This window comes from Gracilinanus agilis, chromosome 4, assembly GCF_016433145.1.
Source record: "Gracilinanus agilis isolate LMUSP501 chromosome 4, AgileGrace, whole genome shotgun sequence".
NCBI classification, from domain to species: domain Eukaryota; kingdom Metazoa; phylum Chordata; class Mammalia; order Didelphimorphia; family Didelphidae; genus Gracilinanus; species Gracilinanus agilis.
Genome location: NC_058133.1, coordinates 318217335 through 318234931, shown reverse-complemented (window position 1 = coordinate 318234931; position 17597 = coordinate 318217335).

Here is a 17597-nt window from a genome sequence, read left to right as displayed (position 1 = left end):
ATTACACTTAGTCCTTATAACAATTCTGTGATGATTATTTCCAATTCACCAAAGAGGAATTGCATTCCCAGAAATATAAAGTATAAGGTTCATCGTCTCACAAACAACATATATCAGTGGTACAACAGACCAAATTAAGGTTCGTCCTGACCCTAAATCCAGTTCTGTTATTATTATCTGTCTTTTCGTCACAATTTTTACCACCACCAGGAGCCAAACCTGTATGTACATGGATGAATCTAATAAGCAATCTTTGCATTTAGAGTCTGTGACCATACTATTATAATATCTGGGCCCCCAATTTAAAAATGCATAGAATCTGCACCCAGAAATTCTGTGTATATTATCCATGCATGGGTGTTATGGAACTCACTTCTTTTCCCCCAATGACAGTCCAATCAGTGGGTCACAGACTAAATTTGAATGGTATAGATGGAGGGTCCTGCCTGGGCACTGTTATAAAGAATAGGGCAATTATAACATCTAGTTGGGTGGTAGGACTCGGTGTTTCCCCTGCACTGCCTGTCTAGGGAATACAGAGGCACAAGCTTCCCAACCAATATCCCCTACAAGCAGTAGCATGTTAGGAGTCCTGTCTACTACAACTACTATTACTATATACAACTATTTATCTATTATTTTTTATAACAATGGCCATATGACATAAAAATATTGCTGGCCTGCCTGTGGCATGGAGAGATATTTCATCTATACTCTTACCCACCCCATCTTTCAAGAAGAATTATATCTAACATTTACATAGCACTTGCTATGCATCAGGCACTTTACAATTTTTATCTTATTTAATTCTCCTAAATGACCCCAGGAAGTAGGTATTTTTATTATCCCCATTGTATGGTTGAGAAAACTAAGACTTAACTAGGGTCACATAGCCAGTAAAAGTCTAGGGTCAAATTTGAACTCAGGTCATCATGACTCTAGGTCTGGCACTCTACCCACTATGCAGCATAGCTACCTAGAATAGGAAGGAAGGATATTGTTGCATTGAAAGTCTAGCATGAGAGTTATAGACAGTATTCAGGACCACTTTGTGACTAGGAGGTATCTTCTATGCTATCCTCTTTTAAAGATTTTTCAGATTACAATTATATCTAGCTACCACAAATCAAATATCAGCAATCTAGGGAAACAATAAAATATTCAGTATAAAAGATACTTTGATGATTTCTGGAAAAGGCAACATTTAGCTTACATTTAGGTCTCTAACTGAGACACCTTCCATGAAATGATGGTGACACAAAGAAGTATCATGGATAGTTAATATCTTTAATAACATAAGCAGAGTATAATAAATAGGAATTTGGGAAATTATACAAATGGGGATAGACGATATAATAGAATTTAGATTTTAGTGTGAAATTCCAAAAATTACATTAAAATTATCTTTTTCAAAAAAATAAACATAGTCAGGACCTTTTTATGAAGGACCTATTTCACCAAATAAAGTTAAGGTATACAATAAAGTTTGTATTCAGTGGGTTTTATTCCTTGAGATACATTGTTAAAAAAAGGGCACATTTTTCGCTTTTCTTAAAATGTGTATTATTGGGAAGTGATATCAGGTTGTTTGGATATGTTTCTATCTTCTGGGTATCAGCTATCAAATGGTGTTGAAAATACTTTCTGGAAATGTATCTATGTATGAATATTTGTGGCAAATTGAGAGCCTGTAGGGAGCTTAGGAATGAGGTGAACAATCATAGTATAAACCATTTTCCTATAATATCTACTAGTGTTGAGATTAGGCAGAAGGAAGGGTGAGAGAATTCTCTCTTGGACCATCAATGGTCACTCAAGAAGCATTGAACTGTACTATATAACGTGTGGCAAGGATGACAATAGGAATCCAAATTTAGAGATCTGTGTAGTTCAGTGTCTTAAATCACAATACTTATTATGAAAATAACAGCAGTAATAGTCTTGCTATTTTCTTTCTCAAGTTAGGAAAAATAAAATTATCAGAAATAGTTCATTTAATAGTAAAGGATATGGTCTTAGGCAAACTCAAATTCTGTATATCTTGTGTTCTCTTTTGGGAAATCCTTCCGGAGCCTTTTTCTAGGATGAATCCTAAATAATTTACTTTTTTCATTACAAATTGAAGTTTCATTTTGGAAATTTTATGGCCCCTTTTGCCTAGCTCTTTGATTAAGTGTATGCTATCTTTATAATAGACTTCAGCAGATGGTGATATTAGCAGGATGTCATCAACATAATGTACCATTTTGCTGTCTTGGAAAGTGATTAACTCAAGGTCTCTCTGTAGGATTTGACAGAAGACTGAAGCTGAATCTGAAAAACCCTGGGGCAAATGGGTCCATTGGATGGATTTGCCTTCCCATGTGAAAGCGAACAGCTTCTGGATGTCTCTGTGCAGGGGAACAGAGAAGTACGCAGAGCTTAAGTCCAAAACAGTAAACCAAGCAGTTTTAAGTGGTATTGCTGTTATGATTTGTGATGGACTCAGCACCATGGCATAGGTCTTTTGCACATGGTCATTGATTGCTCTGAGGTCTTGTACTAAATGCCATTGAGTCTTCCCGTCAGGAGATAATTTGGCTTTCTTTACAGGCATGATTGGTGTATTATATTGTGAAAAGCCATATTTAATATACCCTGCTTCAATAAACTTTCTATGATGGGTTTCACTCCCTCTATTGCCTCTTGGATAAGTCTGAACAGAGGAATTCTTGGAGGTAAACCTTCTTTTACCTCTATTTTTACTGGTTCTGCAGATAAAATCCTGCCCACCTCATTAGAATTTTTAGCCCACACATAATCAGGAATATTGTCAGGAACCTTATAGATGTTGTCATTTGATTGGTATGATAGTTCCCCATCACAGGGGTCTAAAAATAAAATGGGATGTTGTTTCAGAGATCTCTTGGGTAAGTGGAGATAAATTTGTCCATCTGGTTGACATTGGATGGTGGCAGCCAATTTGCATAGGAGATCCCAACCCACGAGGCTCAAAGGACATGATGGCATCAATAAAAAGGTGTGTTTGAGAGTTACAGAGGACCGAATTTTACCATTTTAACTTTTAGTTTGGGGTCTTGTTGGGCTATCCCAGAAGCTCCTCTTATTCTCTTAGCTTTCTCTTAGCTTTATTCCCATCTGTATGTACCTGTCCATTTCTTCTAGGGATGGGGATTGACTAAATTTCTTGTATGCATGGCTATAGCACAAACCATCATATTTGCTTTCCTCACTTCTCTTTGTATCATTATTGTTTTTGGACCATTTTGTGTTGTAATAGGTCCTTCTCGTACCTCTGTCTCTTTGATTATAATTGTCATTTTTGGAAAAATCAATTTGTTGTCTAAATCTACAAAATCTTAAGATATGGCCTATCTTCCCACGAAGGTAATGGCGAGGGGAAGATGATTTTGTTCTTTGGGTGTTAATTGTAGGTTGCCTGTATTGATTATGGCTCCTATTGGTTTGGAGGGCAACATTTTTTATTTCCTCCAATTCTTTTTCTTTCTTGGTCTGTTTTAACTGCTTTCTCAAATCAGCTATGATTTCATCCTTGTCTGATCCAGTCTGTCTAGCTATCCTTGCTTCCTTTGGTTTTGAATCATGGATGTAGGAAGCATGTTGTCTTACATCCTCCAGTGGCAGTGATTCCCACTGTGGACAGTTTTGCCTAAAGTAATTTTGTATTGGGATTGATGTTCCCTTTACAAATTGCCTACGGATATGATCTATGGTGTCCTGGGCATGAGTATCAGGTAGTCCTAGGATTGTCTCGGCTGCCTCAATTACTCTATCGAGGAAACTGCTAGGATGTTCCTCTTCTCCCTGCCTTAATTTCTCAAATTTTTGCCACGAATTTGGTCTTTTTGTATGGATTCTCATTGCTTCTAGTAAATCAGTTCTACATTGGATAAGGTACTTAAGGTTGGCATGTTGGGTAAAAACTAAATCCTGGTGGACCAATGGCCAGGCTATTAAATTTGGGTTTGTCCTCATTGCATTTAGGAATTTTTTCCTTTCTGAGGAAGAGTAAAATTCCCCTAAAAGAAATTCCACATCATCAAAACTGGGATTGAATAGCATGAACATTCTTTTTAATTCTTTAATGCTTTTGAATGGTTTTTCAAAAAATTTTGGGAAATGCCTCTTCAGCACCTCCATGTCACTTGGGGTGAATGCCTATATGTTTTTACGTGTACCACCCCTTCCCCAGGCTGCACAATTGTTCTGTCTACAATTGGTAAAAGTGAGACTATTGAATTTGTGGACGGTTGGTTGTTATTGGCCTTTGATTTGTTATTGTTGTTGTTATTATTCCCTAGGTACTTGGACTCTACAATCTCTAGCTGGAGAATTGTGTGTTTGGCCAGTTCCTTTCCTTCCCTTATCTGTTTTAGTATTGGGAATAGTAGTTTGATGTTATCTACTAGTTCCCCAGAATCAGTATTTCTTTTGTGAAGTAATTGAGTTAAAATATTGCCACAGGTGAGAGAAAACATTTTTCTAGACCACTAGGAATTGTCAGATTGTTAGGATTATGGCTATGGCAGTTGGGATGAAGTAGATACATTCAGCCAGGGTCAGAGCACACCATTTATAATAATCATAAAGGTCCAGAAGTTGTTGCATGAAATCAGGGACCCTTATAAACCAAAAATCCACCATACCCTGCATTAGGGACCAAGAAATCATTTAGATGCTATATAGGTAGCTAACTTCATTTTGGTTGGATCAGATAGATTTTAGGTAGTTCCCTAACTTTGCTCACCAATTAATGTATGAAAAAGTAGTAATCTGAGTGGGTCTCAAAAGCAATTTGGGTGTGAGGAAAGATAATGGGGGTATAGGTGATTATAAGGTGATTGGGGAAGGAATGAAGGTAAGGGAAGGTATATAAGAGATAAGGGAAATGGGGTATATAGGAGAGGGCAGCTCAAACAAGTTTATTCACAGAGGCTAGAGACAGAGGATATTGGGAAATAGGCTGGATCCTTCAAAGCAGGAAAGATATCTCTATGGACACAAAGGAATTGGGCCAGTCATAAGTGTTTAAATCTGCCTTGAGGGCTTTCTCTTGTCCATTTCTCAAGTCCCTTGAGGGAGGAGTTGAACGGCTCCTCCCTGTCAGTGAAACTGATGGCAGGAGGAAGTCTCAAATAAGGACTTCTTCCCAAGATGGATGCCCGCAGCTCCCTCAAGAATTAAAGAAATAATTCCTTCCCTCTTCAACCCTTGCCTAAATATTCAATATAATGATTCACCAGAAGCTTTGAGTAGGTAAAAAGGGGATTTATTAATCTCAGGTTAATCAGAGGGAAAGAGGTTCAGGGTTTTCTAACTGCTGCTAGGGAGAGGGGTGATGGTGAGGAATGGATTGCAGAGAGGTTTAGACTGAGAGAGCCTGCTCTTCCAGTCAGGAAGATTTGACTGCCTTTTAAGTAAAGTCTTTATCAAATCACTAAAACTAAGGGTAATTTATTTGAGGATACTCTACTTGTCTATAGAAACTAAACCCACAATGTCCAATCACCAAGCCCTCCCTTCCACCCAGGGCCCTAGGAAATTCAGGGGAAGGGGAGGGATTTAGATGGAGAGATAAGGGAGAGGTCCAGAGAAATGAGATAGGTCTAAATTTCCTCAAGACAAATAAGCACAGGCCAAGGCCAAAGCAATTAGGCCAAACCAAGTTGAAAGGCTGAATCACACAGGCTAAGCCAAAGCAAAAGCCAGAAGGCAAAAACCCCCATCAGTTGGAACTTCACCTCTATTTATAGTTTCAAGTTCCAACTGACTTTCTGAAGATTCTAAGACTTCTAACTGACTTTTTGTGACCATTAGAAATTACAGAAGCAAAAAGTTTCTGTTAGCCACATCGCATTACAGAAGAGATGTTTCCTGGACTTAAACAGGAAGAGATACTGCCTAGACATTACTAACAACCTTCCTGTATATTGATTGGACAATAAACACATACAAAAATATTTCTTCTCTACCCAATATTCTAAATCTTGATTTATAGATCAGTATACCTCACATGGATCCATGAATTGTGAAATATATCTTTTCATCAAACTGTTCCTATAAATAGGGGCCCTGAGGAGAAAAATTTCCCAGGGTACCACATAATCTAGGGATGGCCATGTTTAGGAATGCTTCCAATTCATTAAACTGATCCTCATGAGGATGCAGAGGAAGATATAAACAAATCATTCAGAATGAGAAAGTGTGAATTGACTGTGATAGTCATCACTGAAGGGAATAACCATATCAATGAGATTATCATATACAAATATTATTTAGTAAATCATCATATTTGGAATTAGAAGGAATCTTAGTAATCATTGACTGATCATTTATAACTATAGAATCATAGATTCATAGATATAGAGCTGAAAAGGATCTCAAAGTTGACAAAGTCTATTTCTTCCATTTTATAGGTAAGGAAAATGAAGATGATTTTTTTTCCCCAACACAACTCTACAACCTCTTATTAAGTGGCAGAAGAGGAAGATCTTTGTGTGTGTGTGCACGCGCGCACGCGAGACAGAGACAGAGAGAATAAATTGTGACCTACATGGCTAGAGAGAACATATGTAAAGAAAAAAATGAACCCCAATGTAATGAAATTGTATTAGCATTTTGTTTTTTCTACTCACATTTTAATTTTAAATGTCGATTATTGTAACTCAATCTTTATGTAATATTCTGCATCTATTATCCTATTAGATTTTCACAAGATTGTTTTATGGGTAGATAATTCAAAGCTTTTTATTCAGTTCTATTGTTGCTCAGTTGTTTCAATCATGCCTGATCCTTTGTGATCCCATTTTGGGTTTTCTTGGCAAAGATACTAGAGTGGTTTGCTATTTCCTTCTCTGGCTCATTTTATAGATGAAGAAACATAGGCAAATAGGGTTAAGTGAATTGCCCATGGTCATATAAGGGGAAAAAAAGGGGTTTTGGTTGGGTGATTATTAAAGGGTTTAGTCTCCAGGGAATTGAATAATTATCAATCCCCAATTAAAGAATAACCTCAAGTCAAAATGACTTTTATGGAAGTTTATTTATGAATGAGAAGAGAAAGAGAAAATAAGGAAATCAGAGAGAGGATAAGATAGGATAAATAATCTAACACACCCAGGCAGATCTAATTGGTCTCAGTCAAGCAAGGCCTGGCCTTGAGCTCAAGGCCAGAGAGCCTGAGGGCCAGAAGGCCCAAGTGGTAAAGGGTCAGTCTCTTCTGAAAGGGAAGTTCCTTAAGAGAAGTTCAGGAAGATTTAGTCTTTACACTCACCATGTGGAATTCCAAAGGAAATATTTAAGAACAGTCTCACCATGGTCTCCGGGTCCCAGGTCCAGCACTCCTCTGGGTCCAAGTCACAAACAAGAAGAAGTCCTTCAGATCCAAGACATGAACAAGAAGAGGGACACTGAATTCTCTTTTAAAGGGGCTTCTTCTGTGTCACTTCCTGTGCCTTTCTTTTAGTTTACATGTCCAATCACAACAGATGCTTTTCTTAGGACTGTCCAAGAGGCAGTCAATAAATTTTGATATGTCACTCACTCTAGCACATGTGGGTCACAGACCTCCCAACTTGTGAGTTAAGTGGAGTTGTTTACACTTTTGGTGATTAGATTTGAGAATGGCCAAGTTAGATTTAATTTCATTATCACAATATGTAGCATGTGCCTGAGGTTGTATTTGAACTCAGGAAGATGAGTATTCCTGACTCCAGACCTGGCACTATGCAACATAGCTGCCCATGCCAGTTTTAGAGAAAGGAAATTATATTTTTTTCCTCTTTTCTTTTTCTATTTGCATTATAATCTGGGTTCAGATTCTATCCTGAAATGCTATTTGTAAATGAAGAATTGTGTAGAAAAGAGAAATTATTTTTCTATGAAAAACATGCTTCAGTAAACTTGGAAAACACTGATAAAGTTATTCTATTATTTCTGAAGAAAATAAAAAAAACTAACCATGATGAGTATGACAGTATTGTGGTATGGATGAGAAAACTTTTAAATTTAATGTGATGAAAGGCTGGGGTATAGCGAAAAGAGTACTGTGCTCACCTTCATCATATATGGATAGTAGTCTCAGCTCTCTTACTTATTAGCTGTGTGTCCTTGGGAAAGTCACTTAATTTCTCTGAATCATATTTTCTTCATCAGTTCTCCTAACCCACAGGGTTGCTGAGAAAATCAAATGTGATAAAGTATTCCAAAGCAATGTGAAAATCATTGAGTGCCATTCAAGTGTAAAACATTATCATTAATAATAATTGCATCTAATCACATAGAGAGCAAGATCATTATAAAAATTTAATTTGAAAAATAAAATAAAAATTAGCAATCAACCAAGAAGTTGTCAGTTTGGCACTCTGTTAATGTAGAATATGACTGAGAGAAATATAATCTATTAGAGTATTCAGAATTCAAAGAATACAAATTGCTTTATAGAGAATCATAGAGCTTATCTTACTTTTAAGAAATTTTGTAAATAATCTGCCTGGACTCAGCCTCATTCTTCTCTACATTTCCTTGAGGAACACACTTATTTGAGATAAAACATCTAAAGATTTTTCCATTGGTATTTCTTCTGCCTATAGCTGCTCCTTCCCTTTACTCCAACAACCCCATTAACCTATCTATATATTAGCTGATTTTCAGGCCACACAGAAGGTTTTTACGAAAAATGTCTTCTTTCTATACTGATTATCAGTTGCAGGCTGATGTTTTTTTCAATCAGACAGTCATGAATACAGAAAATACATTTATTGGGTACATAATATTCAGAAATGAAGGAAGATAAAAACTATAAAGGAAATAGTATTATACAATTCCCTTTCCCATCAAGAATTTCAGTGGAGGAAGATACAAGGAAGAAAAACAAAAACACACTAAATCATTATTGAAAATGCTTCCAGAGCCTTAGCATCCTTTTTATAAGAACCTCAGTTTTTAATTCCAGTTTAAAAATTCTGCCTTAATTCATATGATCCATACAAATGAACTTTCAAATAAATGGAATGTGGAGGTGGGATAACCCTTTGAGTTTTATCCCATCATGATTACAGATTAATTACTCTCACATGGAAAAATGATCCAAGACAAGGTAGCTATTGAAGGAGTGATGTGATAGTAATTCATCAGAGTTCAAGATTCACAAGGCTTTAATTAGCCATAGCTTCCTGAAGCAAAGTGGAGTTTGAGTAGAGTTGAATCATGGAGAATTTAGAAATCCTTATCCTCATTAATTAATTTTCCAAAAGTCTATGTAAAAATCAATGCATTTTGCTTGAATAGACAATGGACATTGGATAAGAACATTGAGAGAACAATAAGAAAACAGAGTTGGGCCAGGGAGAATCAGTGGACAAAACTGATGAGGTAAGAGGAGAAGTATACTGATATTATGCCTCATTTATTAATCAAGAGTCTGGTGAGAGAGAAGAGGCCAAGGGAATACTTGATTGTACTAAATGAATTCTGGTTAACTAACATGGAGAAGAGCAAATGAAGAAAAAAGTGAAGTGAAATAAAACAAATCCTTTATTCTGTTTTGCAAAGCAGTAGTTTAAACAATATGGTTAGACAAAAAATGGTGAATATGGTTTAACTGTTCAAGAACATGGAGATAAAGAAATTATTTTGGATCAATCAATATAATAAAAAAAATATATTAAGTGCCTTCTAGGCACTCTGCTAGTTTTGGGGATTTTTAAAAAATTATCCCCTAATGTTAAGGCATTAACATTCTATTGGGAGAATCAATATATGAATCTGTATATAGAAACAAAACATATATAAAAAATAGCAAGATAATTTTGGAAGAGAGATCACTTGAAGTTGGGAAAACAGGAAAAGCTTCTTTAGAGTGTGACACTTAAGCTGAGTTTTGGAGGAATTCATGAATCCAAAGAAGTGGGAAGCTCTTTGTTTCTTTTTGGGTGCCTACACTCCTTTATGTACTTTTTTCTTTTTAGCTAAATTGCTCTGTGTATTACATGGGTTCACTGGGCAAATTTGGAATATGTTGTGTGTTTTATGGATCCCAAAGAATTCTACCTAAGACAATATATGATGATTTCCAGGAAACCCCATGTTCCCATGTTTCCTATCCCTTTCAGGAGCTCTGTAGGTACAAGGATTTCCCTCTGTGGTGGATAGATTGACTTCATTTTCCCTTTTTACCTTTATTGTATTTGGATTAACATAGGTCTTTTCAAGATCCAAGATAGATAACAAGTATATTTAGATTTTGTAAAATTATAAGTTTGTTAAAATTGCATATCCATGAATTTGCAAGTAAATATAATCCCCAGGTCTACCATCATAGTAGTCCTGGATCTTGGGAGATAATGTTAATTTCCAGATTTTTTGCCAACTCTGCTAACACATTTTGTCACAAAGAACCCCAGTTGATTTGCTAGAATGGGAAATGTTTAACTGGGCAGAGATTATAATAGAAGAAGAGTTTCCTTTGGCAATGGAAGATAAGAATTTATTGTGTAAACTAGGTGTTAATGCAGTTTTATCCCTTTCTATTATATAGGTCTCTTTCTGATTAAATCAGAAGGAGCAATATCATTGGATGAACAAAAAATGAGTTGCAACTTTGAGGTGTTTTAAATAACTAAACTCTGGAGAAAAATTTGGCTTGTAGTTTGAGTTAATCCAGACTAGGTGTCAGAAGTAAGGAAGAAATCCATCCCCTGAGAAGAATTAAAATGGGGGCTTATCACCATGTTACCGGGTCATTTTGAATTAAAGCTATTCTACTTATAGGCAACACAGAATTCAGAAAGGAACAAATGTACTCTAGTTAGACAAGAAAAGAGAGATGGCCACTTGATGGAGAAGCAGGACTTCTGACAAGAGGAAGGAGAAATTAGTATTTACTCAGAAGGGAATTAGCTATGACATCAGGAAACACGCTGTGTAGAAGAGCAGACTGTAAAAGCCCTGCTAAACAACATCACCCAGTAGCAATGCTTCTTCCACGTAGCAGATTCCTTCTGGTGATAAAACTCACTAAGTGCAAGTTGGGATAGTAGTGGGTGCTAAATTAGACTTTAATAACCCAGGGAATTAATATGAATTGACTATTTTTCTATTGATACATGGCATTCTATTCCCAAAGATAATTTTAGCTTTGAAGTAAAATTACAATCTTAAATTTAGGACTTGAAGAGACTTTAGAGACTATCTAATTCAAGATCCTCATTTTATAGATAAGGAAACTGAGTAACTAGAGGTTAAGTGACTTGCTCAGGGTCCTATAGTAGATGGTATAGACAGGAGTAGATACCATGTTCTCTGACTCTCTAACTACTTCAGCCAGTAATCTTTCCGGGATACACCTCTGACTCTTAGTTATATTTTCCTTAAAAAATTTCATACTCTTTTTTGATTTAAAAAATCTGATATAATATTTGAATTTTTATTGTTATTTACAGTGAGACAGAAAGAAATTATTATTATTAATATTAGCAATGATAGAAGTACTGACTATAAAAATAATAAAAGTGTTGATAGAAATAAGAATAGCATTTTATTTATTCCTTTGGTTTATTAAAATATACCTATTTCAACAACCTTTAGGCATATGTAGAATATGAAAACATGAAACCTAATCATAATTATATTTTAAAATGTGAAAGTAATTCATGCTCAATAAATATGGAATGTAAGGTAAAATAAAATAATATATACAGAGAATAATTACAATGACTCAGGTAGCATAAAATATAAAAAATATCTGATTTTAAATAATCTTTTAAAAATCTCAATTTAGCTTTGATTATTCTATCAAAAGGGAATATTAGGGCTTGTCTTTCCATTTCCTGATGACTTTATTCATTCCTATATTCTGCATTTTCAGGGTTATCAGGATAGAGATAATACATTGTAGCAGACGACATGTTGAACTTAGATTCAGGAAAACCATGACTCATATTCTGCCTCTGACATTTCTTAGATCTCTGACCTGAAGTGATTAATCAAGAAGGGGAGATAGATAGCACAGTGGATAGAATGCTGGACCTGGAGTAAGGAAGAATAGGAAGACTCATTTCTGAGTTCAAATCCAGTTTCAGACACTTACCTGTGTGATCCTGGGGAAGAACTCAGTTTCTTCATCTGTAAAATGAGTTAGAAAAGGAAATGAAAAACCACTCCAATATCTTTGGCAAGAAAACCCAAAATCAGTCACAAAGAATCAGATAGAAAGGAAAACAACTGAACATCGATTACAACAATTAATCAATAAGAATGTATTAAATGTCTGTTTTTGGGACAGGGAAATTAATTACTAAACCTCGTTGAACCTCTTGTAGTCTATATAAGACCCTTCTCCCAAATTCCTTTCACACTGACAAACTGAGCCTTCAGAATTGACTACATATTGCCTTTAAGGTCTATAAGTACCATGGGGAGTTAGTCTTTAATAACATTAGCTTCATTCCACCTCACCCCTATGAACTTCACTCAGATTATTAGTTAAGAATCATTTAGTCATATAGACTTAAGAAAATTTTAAAAAGGAATAACTAAGTGATTACAGTAAGAACAATGTATAAAAACCTCTTCTCCCAAAATTCTGCAACAGTCTCCTATAAGAACAGGAATCCAGGAGAAAATAGACTTAATCTTAGGGAGCATATGTGAAAAAATACCAAAGATTTTGGTTGCTGCAAATCCTTTTCTTTCATTCTTGGGGTAGTCAAAAGTTTTCCTTAAGCATGGTGAATTTGGGTTCACCTGTCCTTGTCTCCTGATTCAGACATATCCCTGGTCCAGGGATATGACCAGAACAATTATGGGAAGATGGGAAATTGAAAATCTTATAGGGCAAATATTTAGATCTCTTAAGGTCTTCCTCTGGTTAAAGCTAAAATTGTGGCCATTTCCATCCTCCAGGTGTGTGTTGGAGCTAGTCAGTTTTTAAAACTTCAGAATGAACATTTACACCTTGGAAACTGCTACAAATAGGGATCAGCAGACCAAGACCAGAGGGGCATAGTTTGTGTCAATTCCTGCTCTAGACTTAAGAACATGATGCAAAAATTTGAATAATGCAGATTAAATATTAAAAGTTTCTTGGAAAAAAAGTTTCTTGGGTACATTTTTGGGGGGGATGGCCCATTTCTAAACATTTAAAAGCATACATTGTCCTGACTCCTCTTCTCATGTGGTGCATCCTCAGAGGGGTTTTAGAAAACCAAATGATCCTACAGTTGATAAGTTAAAGGTGAACCCTAATTTATAGCCAAGTTTTCTCAAGCTAATCTGAACATACTCTGGAGCAAAGAATTCTGTTCAGAATCACTCTAGCTTGAAGTTTTTGCACTTGCTCCAGAGGTAGGTAAATGTTTGAAAAAAGGGGTCTAGAAGAAAAAAATGCACACTTATAAATTTAATTTGCAGTATTAACACTTTCTTAAGTCTAGGGGAAAAAACAATAAATCAACCATTGATTTATATAGATTTTATGAGGTATAAATTATCTCAGGGAAAATTTGACAACTGGGTCTTAAAAACCTATAAAGAATTACTCCAGTGCATCCCTTTCTCAGTATAAGATCTGTCTATGAATGAAATGATTTATTGGCTATCTTATCACCTATAAGTGAGATAAAATGGAAGAAATAATTTACTCCACTTTTAACCTTATTTCCTTTATATTGCTAGGATAGTAATAGCCATAATACTCATGGCTCCCAGGATTTTCACAAGGCTCAAGTGAAGTGATATACTTAGAGGGGTGTGAACACTTTCAATCTGTAAAAAAATGTCAGCTATTATTATAACAATTGTATTTTTTTCAATAAATCAAGTGACTTATTAACTCTGGTTCCTTATAGAGTTCCTATAAGTTAGCTGCCATAGTTGAGAATCAAGGAGGTGCAATGAAATAAGCATTGCATATGGAAAAAGAAAACTAAAAATTAAATCCCAGCATTGCTACTTTTGATATTTGGCTCACCTTTCAGTACCTCAGTTTCCCCATTTGTAAAATTCAGGAATTGGATTAGATGATCTCTAAGATCTCTAGATGTATGATCTGATGGTACTAAATGGTCATTTTATAGTTTAGTAAAGAGACTTCTTGGTCAAAGAGAAAAAATGGGGAAAAAAAAACTTCTCCATATAGAAATAAAACATTCACTTGGGTGAGTTGACCTCTGTTCCACAAAGTGCCTTAGAAATGTTTGTTCTTACTTGTCCATAATTGTGTAATATTTTGATGGCCTAAAGTACTAATTCTGTCCCTATCTGATTGAATCAATTTTTTTTTACTCTCTTATGGTAAAGCTATCCAAAAGTTTGGAAAGCCTCACATTATTTATACAGTTTTTTGTAAGCCTCACATTATTTATACAGTTTTAAAGAGATATAGGTAATTGATGTAAGTAATATTCTATGCATCTAGATCAATACCAGTTCTGAATTTCATGACCTTAACAGAGTAGCTTAGAGTCTTGAGACTTTAAATGACTTGTTCAAGACCATATAGCCAGAATATAGAAGAAGAAGGAGTTTTTGAGCATTTAAAGCAAATCTGGATCTAGATCTTAATTTCTCCTAATCTTCAATACTTTGGATGGCAAATAATTTACAGTTAGCCCTTAGCTTTATCCCATCTTCTAGAAAGCAACAGTTATTGAATTGCTATATGTAAGGAACTGCACGAGGATAGAAAAGAATTATATTTAAACTCTCTTTTTTGTAACAAGCTAATTTTGTTGAGAATAATTTTCTCAATTTTCTTGAGAATAAAAATTGATTGATCTCCATTGTCTCTGGACTTCCTCCTAGAAGCATTAATTAAAAAATTTTTTGCACATATACTGTGCTAAGCATGAAGGAAGATATAAAGACAACTAATATAGTGTTCCCATACTTATGAATGAGGTAGAAGAGAAATATAAGCTTCAGGAATCTGTTTTTTAAAAAATTTTTGAGCATTCCTTTTACCACTGAACATTTTGAATCATCTATAATTGGGAGGATGAAGTTCCTTTAGAGCTGCTGAGACCAAAAAAAATGCTATGCAATGACTTGGGGATAATGCATTGCCTACTTTGTCCTTGGAAAATAGGGCTTATACTTATAGTCTGCATAGTTAAATATGGCCCAGCAGAGCATGCATATTTGAGGTTTAGCCTTTAGAAACCATGGGTCCCTTCAGTCCTCACTAAGTCATTGTATTAGAACTTCAGGACTAGAGAGAGCCCCAAAGAGAGTAATATGAGAGGGATGCAAACTAACATAACCATATTTCTGAGGGAAAAATAACTTTTTTGTCTCTGTTACTATTTCTGTTTCTGCCTTTGTATCTTTATATTTCTTCCCTCTCTCTCTGTCTCTCTGTCTCTCTGTCTTTCTGTCTCTCTCACTCTCTCTCTCTCTCTCTCTCTCTCTCTCTCTGTCTCTCTCTGTCTCTGTCTCTCTCTCTGTCTCTGTCTCTGTCTGTCTGTCTCTGTCTGTCTGTCTGTCTCTCTCTGTCTCTCTCTCTCTCTCTCTGTCTCTCTCTCTCACTCTTTCTTTCCTCTTCCTTCCTATATACATTTGACCATCATCATATTTTTTGGTTCTTACTTATGATTGAGGGAAAGCTATTTAAAATTAGTAGCTTTAAGAAATCATCAGTTTCACAAGTTAAGAATTCTATCATATGTCTTCAACATCTGATATGAGCAATTAATTTATTAAAATGTTTAAACATATCCTTATGGTACATTTGCATCTGTTGATGGCCTACAGTCAATTTTTGTCATTAATTTATCTTATTTGCTTGTAATCATAATGTCTAGAATTTATATAGTGCTTTAAGGTTTACAAAGTGCTTTACAAATATAAACTTATTTTATTCTCACAACTCTTGGAGGTATATGCTATTTTTATCTTCATTAATTATTAATCATATTTATTTATATTAATCAGCCCACATTGGTATCTGGTTTGGGAAATATAATTTTTTAATATTTAAGGAGTTCATATGCATGATACATTGTCATGTTTTATAGGTCATGTAAATTGTTTAATAGTAACATTCATTTCACATATTCAGTAGGTATAAAATCTTAGAAATGAAACAGAAATGAGAGGTCATCTAAAAAAACTGCTCTATCATAATCTCTAGTGTGTTCATCCAATCTCCACTAAACATTCTGCATTGACTATTGGAGTTGTGAACTGATCCAACCAATCTGGAGAGCAATATGGAACTATACTCAGAGATCAATAAAATGGTACATACCATTTGATCCAGAAATGCCACTCTTAGGCAAGATATTAAAACAAGTGAAAAGGACCTATTTGTACAAAAATATTCATAGTAACACTTTTTGAGGTGTCAAAACATTGGAAACTGAGGGGATTCCCATAAGTTGGGGAATTACTAAGTTATAGTGGGTGATTTTGATTGAATATTATTGTGCTATGAGACATAATGAGCAGGATGGTTTCAGAAAAACCTGGAAAATCTAATATGAACTAATGCAAAGTGAGATGGGCAGCACTGAGAACAATGTGCATCTTAATAGCGACAGTGATATCTTGGTTTTAGTTGATAATCTGACTGAAAACAATTGTCAAAATCTGAAATGAAAACCAAGCCAATTATTTCCATATGAATCAATGTAAATCCAATTAATTCATTCTAGACACTCCAAAATACACCAAAACACATTATATAGAGAATAAATATGATGTTTAATAATGACAATAAAAATGAATATAAAAATGAATATAAAAGACTAATGTAAAGAATTAGTGAACATTTAACATGGCATTCCCCTTTCTGAATACTCTTTTTGGTTTATGGAAGATGGCTAGGAAGGGAGAGACAGGTTGTTGTTTACAAAGGGAATCCCCCTCCATAAGGACCTTAGTTATTAAGGCACTATCTAAAAGCTTTCTGTGGCCCCATAATGGAGCTAAAAGGAAAGGATTAGTTTATTAGCAAGGGAAACACTTAATAAGGACAAGGAGATTTGAGCACATGTGATTTTATCTTATGTGCATTATGTACATTTTGAAACTGAAAAATGCAAAATAAACATTAAATGAAATACTATATATTATAAGGACGATATTAGAAAGTAAGTATTGTTTTATTAGTTTAAAGATAAGAAGTAGAGAAGCTACTTGAGGAAGAATTGGAGTTTCAAATAGAGCTGAGAGAGTGTTAATTTCAACTTTTGGCAGTTATAATCATTATTCTATGACAGTTACACTCTCTGGATGTGGCATTTCAGGAGAGGCTTCTGGCACTCACATGCAGCTTCTTTCTCTGTCAGGGCTGGAGAAGGTAACATCTTTGCCTCTCTCTATCTTGGTCTGAGGGAAAGACTTGAAGGAGTGGAGTATTTTCTTTTCCAACTTGGGAAACACTATTCATTTATCTGTTACTGTCTATAGATTGGTTAAACTGTGGAAAGACCAAACAAAACCTGGTCTTTGGTTTGGACTCTGAATCTGTTAAGGCTCAGAGTCCTAACTTGATTCTTGTGGAGACTCAACCAGCTACCCTTGGTTATCTTTATAACTTAAAGGCAAAGTTAAGAGTTAGAGTGGTTAGGTTTATT